Source organism: Oryzias latipes, chromosome 13 (genome assembly GCF_053564925.1).
Source record: "Oryzias latipes strain Hd-rR chromosome 13, Olatipes_Hd-rR_3.1".
Classification (NCBI taxonomy): Eukaryota; Metazoa; Chordata; class Actinopteri; order Beloniformes; family Adrianichthyidae; genus Oryzias; species Oryzias latipes.
Window position 1 is genome coordinate 26,892,538 of NC_136249.1, and position 8,393 is coordinate 26,900,930.

The following is an 8,393-nucleotide window of genomic DNA, read 5'->3' on the forward strand; positions in this document are numbered from 1 at the left end:
GTTCAGGCTGGTGGTGGTGGTGTAATTGTGTGGGGTATAATTTCTTGGCACACTTTGGGCCCCTTAGTGCCAACTGAGCATGGTTACAACACCACAGCATACCTGAGTATTGTTGCTGACCATGTCCGTCCCTTTATGACCACAATGCACCCATCTTCTGATGGCTACTTCCAGCAGGATAAGGCACCATGTCATAAAGCTGGAATAACCTCAGACTGATTTCTTGTACATGACAATAAGTTAACTGTAGTGAAATGGCCTCCACAGTCACCAGATCTCAACCCAATAGAACCCCTTTGGGATGTGGTGAAGCAGGAGATTGGCATTATGGATGTTCAGCTGACAAATCTGCAGCAACTGTTTGATGCTGTCATGTCAATATAGACCAAACTCTCCGAGGAATGTTTTCAGTACCTTGTTGAATCTATGCCACCGAGGATTAAGACAGTTCTGAAGGCAAAAGGGGACCAACCAAACCAGCAAAGTGTACTTCATAAAGTGGCCAGTGAGTTTACTGTCTATATATATTTATATTTTGTTTGAACTTTACTTAGAGAATTTACTATCTTTAAAGGGTACATTTATGGAAAAGGTTATGATAAAAGAGTGAAAGCCTGCAAAAGAGTGAAGTTCATTCCCAACTCCAAATTTGGATGTTGTTCAGGAAATATGAACCATTAAAGTAAAAGGTTGAAGTTCTGTCATTGACTACTGGGGAGCATTGTTTAAACCTCTCTGCAGAGTTCATGGCTGTTTAAAATAGACACTGTGTGGCTAACAGATATTACTGAATCTAAAGCGTAAAAATGAAGAAAAAAAAAAAGCAAAATAAAACATGTAATATCTAACTAATCTAAATGGATGCATATGAAGTCTTTTGTAGTACTGAAGTCTACTTTTTTAATTTATTTTTTATTATTTTCTTTACTACAAGGTTCAAACGTTTTCCTCTGTTATTGCTTTTACCTCTCAAAAGCTCTCCTTGGTTTTTAGTGAAATCAGACAGTTTTGAGTTCAACTCTATGTACCATCACTGCATATTTACCAAGAATTTATTCTGTAATTTGTAATCATCTCACTTTTCCTTGTAGACTATTCGAAAAAGCTTAAATATTTTCCTGACCAACAAGTACAATATGAAATAAGGCTTTTGACATTGAGGAATATTTTTCCTCTTTTGAATAATGCAGTCAAGAAAGTAGGTTCAGGACATTTAAAAAAAAAGTTTTTAAATTGTAACAAAGTTGAATTTTTAGAAGTATGTGTGCAAAGAATTACTTCCAGCAGCAGCAGTGTTTCTCCAACAGACTAACTCAAGTAAATGATAAATGTTTATTTGCAATAAAGGCAGTAAGTTGATGTCAGGTGTTTTTAGCTGTAGCGCCAGAGTTTGTCTTCATTTAGTACAAACAGTGAAGGGGATGGACAGCGTGGTGGAGTGGTAGCGGTCAGCTCGGAATTAACCACCACCTCATTTTGCACAAAAAGACCGCTAAGTCGTAATTTTAAGCCATTTATTAAGTTTAAATGCATTTTCTATTGTTCCCTTGCTTAGCTTTTCCACTTTTTATTTTAATCTGTTATATTTAACTGACTTTTTTAAATCCTTTTTTACTATTTATTCTTACACCTGAATACAGCGTGGTATGATGCTTTCTTCATTAGCTATGGTTTGGGACCTTTTGCTTAGATATAACTTATCCAAAGTTATGTTAGTTTCAGTAACAATATTTAGTTTTACGTATAAACTGCATGAAGAAGTCAAATAAAATTAATGACCAGAAGATAGTTTGGTCACCTATAGCATATTTTAATGGACTTTGATGGTCCTTTCTTCTTTTATGTTTCCACGCATTAGTATAAGTTAATGATCCACATTTATCTAATGATTCATGCTTAGAAATCAAACAGCATCATTTTTTTCCTCACTTCAGTTTCTGGAAAATAGCTCGGATGAACCTGTCTTCCCTGTGTTTGATATGGAATATAGCCCCCTTTTCTTTTCCATACTGGCTTTTCCATCCCATAATGCATCTGTATGATCAATGAGGCTCTCGCCTTTGCTCTTTTTCCGCTGCCTTCCTCAGCAATCAGCCGCATGATGTGATCAGAGCTGTCCGCCTGTCCTGTCCCGCTCTCATGTCACACAGAACCAAAGTCTCCCTGTCGTTTCTGATAGTCCAGTGACGGCTGAGCAGAGACGGCCTTTGTCCCTGTGTGAATCTCATCTCTATACGTGAGAAGTTGGACCCTGTGGTTGACTAAAATGTGCACATCTGCTTTGCTTAGCAATATCATTAGAAAAATTGGAAGACTAAAAATGTTGATTTCAATTTTAAATACTTCTAGCTCTCAGTGGTGATTAAAAGTATGAAACGGAAGCGGGAAGTCTGGCCACTCGGCATTCATTGTTATTCCATGGGAGATCGTCTCATCCTGACTTCAAATCACTTTCAGGCCTTTGGTAAAAGCCTCTGCAGCCTGGATTACAACTGCACGCATCCATAAAAGTGAGTGATGTTTGGCTTTTCTGCTGGAGAAAAGGATCCTTCAGTGAAAAGCGGCTTTTATAATGCTGTCAATCACTGCAGTGGTTTTTGTGGGTTTGGCTGAGCTTCCTCTGACACTGTCACCAGGGAGCGTTTGTCTGACGTTCAGACAGTTCAAGGTTAATTGATGTACATCATAAAATATTGACAAGAAAATGATCACTAAGTGCATGGAGAGCAGGGTGTGTGGTGGAGGCCTAATGAACTACATTTAAACCGCTCATGTGAGAAAGAAGTTGATTATTGCCAGTCAGTGGGAAAAATTTTCTACAGTGGCCCTGAATTGAAAATCCCTCAATTCAAAAACATGTGTTGAATACTGAGCCCGTGTCCTGACATTAAGATATAAAAATATATCTTGTTCCCACAGATTAATATCTTGTTCCCACAGGTTATTATGTCGTTCGCACGAAATACTATTCCGTTCCCACAAGATACTATTCCGTTCCCACAAGATATTATTGCGTTCCCTCAAAATACTATTCCGTTCCCTCGAAATGATTAACTCGTGCGAACGCAATAATTATGTCGTTCGAACGCAATAATTATTCACGTCATAAGTCATACACGCGGATATACGGAGCCCGTGTCCTGACATTAAGATATAAAAATATATCTTGTTCCCACAGATTAATATCTTGTTCCCACAGGTTATTATGTCGTTCGCACGAAATACTATTCCGTTCCCACAAGATACTATTCCGTTCCCACAAGATACTATTGCGTTCCCTCAAAATACTATTCCGTTCCATCGAAATGATTAACTCGTGCGAACGCAATAATTATGTCGTTCGAACGCAATAATTAATCCGTTCGAACGCAATAATTATTCACGTCATAAGTCATTCACGCGGATATGCTCTCTGTACGCCGGCAAAAGCCGCTTTCAGCGGTAACTTCCGTGTCTCTGTGACCCATATTCGTTCAAAAAAGGAACATGAAAAACAAAAATGATCACTTTATTACCGTCTCAATGAATATAAGAAAAATATCAAAAGATTTATAATAACTAGGCTGCTTTGTCATACGATAGCTCCTGCTAGGCTACTACTAGCTCCGCCGCAGAGCTCTCTGATCATATATGCCGGCATTTGGGCAACTGGCTGGTCTCGTCAGACAGCTGATATTGTAGTTTAGGGTCGAATAGGAATAATAATATTCAGGACTTGTCTTTTATTAACTTTAGCAGTCAGTATCTTTACATTCGAAGGCTATTAGGCTACATGCTAACTGACTAGCCGATCATTTCCTGTTATTAATTTACGTCATAGATTTACAGCAGATACCTTCACATTCCTGTCTGTGTGTGTCTCATTACATTGCATTGAAGACACACAGGATGTTTAGAGAACAGATTTATTTATTTCAAAAAGCACAAAGCATCCATCGTTTTCACGTTCATTCACATGATGATGATGATCTGTGGTACGCCCTCAGTCATCTTGCTGCAAAAGCCGCTTCCTGCCGCTACTTCCGTGTCTCTGTGAGCATTCAATAGGGGTAAAAATAAAAGCAAGAATGGTCGATCTGTTATTGTCTCGATGACAATCTGAAAAATATCATATTAAGCTGGCTGTTTCGCCGAAAGCACTTACCTTTAGCTTGTAGCATAACAACAATAGCAGTACGTCACGTTTCCCAGAATGCTTTGCGGCCAACCATTGGTCTTGTTGTTAGACCTTGGTCACAGGGACACGGTGATTGGCCAATGATTGGCAGGAAAGCATTCTGGGAAACGTGACGTACTGCTATTGTTGTTATGCTACAAGCTAAAGGTAAGTGCTTTAGGCGAAACAGCCAGCTTAATATGATATTTTTCAGATTGTCATCGAGACAATAACAGATCGACCATTCTTGCTTTTATTTTTACCCCTATTGAATGCTCACAGAGACACGGAAGTAGCGGCAGGAAGCGGCTTTTGCAGCAAGATGACTGAGGGCGTACCACAGATCATCATCATCATGTGAATGAACGTGAAAACGATGGATGCTTTGTGCTTTTTGAAATAAATAAATCTGTTCTCTAAACATCCTGTGTGTCTTCAATGCAATGTAATGAGACACACACAGACAGAAATGTGAAGGTATCTGCTTTAAATCTATGACGTAAATTAATAACAGGATCAATGATCGGCTAGTCAGTTAGCATGTAGCCTAATAGCCTTCGAATGTAAAGCAACTGACTGCTAAAGTTAATAAAAGACAAGTCCTGAATATTATTATTCCTATTCGACCCTAAACTACAATATCAGCTGTCTGACAACAGACCAGCCAGTTGCCCAAATGCCGGCATACATCAAAGAGCTCTGCGGCGGAGCTGGTAGTAGCCTATCAGGAGCTATCGTATGACAAAGCAGCCTAGTTATCATAAATCTTTTGATATTTTTCTTATATTCATTGAGACGGTATTAAAGTGATCATTTTTGTTTTTCATGTTCCTTTTTTGAACGAATATGGGTCACAGAGACACGGAAGTTACCGCTGAAAGCGGCTTAGTTTTGCCGGCGTACAGAGAGCATATCCGCGTGTATGACTTATGACGTGAATAATTATTGCGTTCGAACGGATTATTGCGTTCGAACGACATAATTATTGCGTTCGCACGAGTTAATCATTTCGAGGGAACGGAATAGTATTTTGAGGGAACGCAATAGTATCTTGTGGGAACGGAATAATATATTGTGGGAACGGAATAGTATTTCGTGCGAACGACATAATAACCTGTGGGAACAAGATATTAATCTGTGGGAACAAGATATATTTTTATATCTTAATGTCAGGACACGGGCTCCGTAGTTAAAGGCCACAACAGCAATTAAAAAAGCAAAACTAATAAAAAAAAATTTTTTTTTTTTTTTTTTACAAATCATAGCAAAATTCCAAAAACCAACACACAATTACAACAAAATGAAATAAAAATGAAACGTTACAGAAAACAAAAGCAAATTCTAAAAAAAAATCAAAATCAAACCTTGAAAAATTAATCACTTCAATAAAACGGAAAAGGTAGGTACTATGGGACATCACTGGATGATGACGTTCGATTTTTGACGTTTATATTTTTTCGAAGAAGTCTTCAATGTCTGTTTACTAAAAAGTTCTATGATTATACGGAGCATATTTAGTATCACTTCACTTAACTATGGGTTGAAATGATGGACAAACGTCATCATCCAGTCGGCGATGTCCAACAGTACATACCTTTTCCAGTTTCTTATAAGAGGTGAAATGTCTTCAGCTTTAAAAACCAAGTCCAGATGACAACCTTTAAACCCACTACTGTGATGGAATTAACCTGGGTGAATGAGTCTTCAAAGACTTATTGGAATTTTTTTAATTTATTTTATTTTGATTTCTGGACATTGTTTTTTTTCCTGAATTGTATTGTGTTTTTTTTCTTATGGGAACCAGAAAAGGAAGGTACTATGGGATGTCGCTGAATTGGATGATGACAGCGATCCATCATTTCAATGGAAAGTTATTTGGCATGACGCGATATTGAACATGCTCTGTATAATTATAAAACTTGTATAAGTATGCGGACATTGGACATATTTGAAAAAACTCAAACGTCATCATCCAATTACCGATACTGATGTCTTATGGTACTACATTTTCTTGCTTCTTATTTTGTTTTTACATGTCATTTTGATTTCTGGAAATTACTTTTGTTTTCCAAAACATTTTTTCATTTTGTTTCATTTTTTTGTGTTTTGGTTTTATAAAATGATTTTTATTTTTTTGTTGTTGTACATTTTTTATTTTAATTGGAATCTTTAGTATGAGGGATTTGTTGTTGGGATTTGCATTTCAGGGGCACAGTACTTTCCCATTGAACCATTTATATTTAGAATTAATCAATATTTGTTGTGAACATTTGAAAAGTTTGGTTTGAGAGTTAAACAGAGATCTTACTGCGGGGATTCTGCATTTAAGCTTGTAAACCAGGACTTCATTCAATATGAACAAACACCAACAAAAAATAAATAAATGCCAAGAGACACTGTTGTTTGTTGAAGTTGTTGCCTCTATAATCTCCTTAGGTCTGTAATCCAGTTTTTGGAGCAGACAGAAATGTCTTTTGGATCATTCCTTTGCTAACACTGCCTGATACACTGAAGAGGATTAGCTCTCACTAGAAGTCTGAAATTACAACAATGGAGCAAAGATAAATGGCTACTTTTTACACTGCAAGTTATTCTGGAAAATGGTAAAAAGCACATGTAAAAATAAAAATACCACTTCTAGCTGACAAATTGTGACCTGCAAGATGTTCCCACTTATCTTTGTCTTTCTTTAATTAGGCAAAGTGAACATGTTGCATGTCTAGAGGTCTAATTACATCCAGAGGTAAAAGGTTGTGGTGCACTTTGTCAGTGAGATTGGCTCTGTGCCTCATGTCACCGAGGAGCTGCACGCTGTGATCACTTACTGGAATGAAAATGAAGGAGAAACGCTGCGCACAGAGAGAACTGGGGAAGAAAAGGGTGCTATCTGGATGGAATGGTTCAAGTGCTGTTTAATGAGAATCTGCCTGTCAAAGAAATAAAATGATTGCTGGTGCTTAATTAAAATTATTTATGGCTAATTTGGAAGCAGAAAGCTTGTTTTGTTCCCATGTTCAAATTGATTTCCAATAATGGATGGCTGCATTTCAATCAATCCAATTAGGCAAATCATAGCTATAGTGCTACATTTTTCTTTCCAAACACGATGCTTTTCATCGTTAAACGTAAAATAAAACAAAGATATTTGTTTTTCACTCTTTGCTTAAAGGCTTTGTGCAAAATCCAACATACTTTTAAATAAGAGAATAATGAAAACATTTTATACTATAAATGTTCCCAAGAAGCTGATCTACATACTTAAATTGAATCGTTTTTATCTAATTGTCAAATCAAATTCAGTTATATTCCATTTTTATTTAGACTGGAAATATGAACATTAGTTATATTGAGTTCAAATAACTAGATGCATCATGGTCTTTATTCTTTTTTTTTTTTTTTGGCTTCATATATATGCTCACTTATTCCCAGCTTCAAACAGATTGCAGTTTTTTTTATCTATTCTGTCCAAGTTAGTTCTATCTTAGTATTTGTTTAAAGCCTTTGAAGCCGGTACACCACCTTAACCTCAAACAGCCTTGTGTCACTGCAGGGTTTAAAAACATACTAATGTTGGTCTTTATTATATTTCTGAATGATTTTTGCATATTTTATTTTCCAGTTTGAGTCTGGTTCGAAAACAAAGGCTCTCACGTATGGTTGGATTTTGGACATTTTACTGCTAAGGGGCTTGTTTTACAAGCAAGTAGATACCATTTAACATAATGTTAAACGGTATCTACTACTGAGACCCGCATGAAGAGACACAGGGAGACCAACATTACCTTGGTCTTGCCCAAGGACCCACACTGGATGAAGCTCATTGCACCTCCTGGGAATCGAACCCTGATTTCCCATTTGCCAGTCCTGCATTGAACCAAACAAAAAAGAAAAATGAAAAGCTGAGCTATCCAGCCACTCTTGGCGATACCGCACGCTACAGGCTGTCAATTAAAATAAATATTAAAGAAACGCTTTCAGTTTTGTGTAATTTATTGGTTTATTTTATCCAATTGGTTGGCATTTTAGGTTATTCAACCACTATAATAGTGTGTCACATGAGACATGAGTTTTTGTTGGTGCAAGTAAAAGCCAGTAAGCACTTGACCTACTTAAACTACACATTGCTCTTTAAGGAAACCATTAGTTCTTAAAATGACAACCTCACGTTTTTAGTCCCTTAATCTTGACTAAAACTTCTTTAACTTACTGTATACTCATAACTTGTGATGTGTAATTC

General features: G+C 36.9%; 2 long non-coding RNA genes across 2 annotated transcripts; one reads left to right on the plus strand and one right to left on the minus strand.

Annotated features, from left to right (window-relative positions):
* Positions 1 to 3,889: 3,889 nt before the first annotated feature.
* LOC144981675 (uncharacterized) lies at positions 3,890 to 4,244 on the minus strand. The gene is made up of 2 exons (XR_013647238.1): positions 4,145 to 4,244; positions 3,890 to 4,030 (listed from the first exon to the last, which is right to left on the minus strand). It is a non-coding gene; the product is annotated as an uncharacterized LOC144981675 (long non-coding RNA).
* On the plus strand, positions 4,235 to 4,579 carry LOC144981676 (uncharacterized). The gene is made up of 2 exons (XR_013647239.1): positions 4,235 to 4,324; positions 4,439 to 4,579. It is a non-coding gene; the product is annotated as an uncharacterized LOC144981676 (long non-coding RNA).
* Positions 4,580 to 8,393: the final 3,814 nt, after the last annotated feature.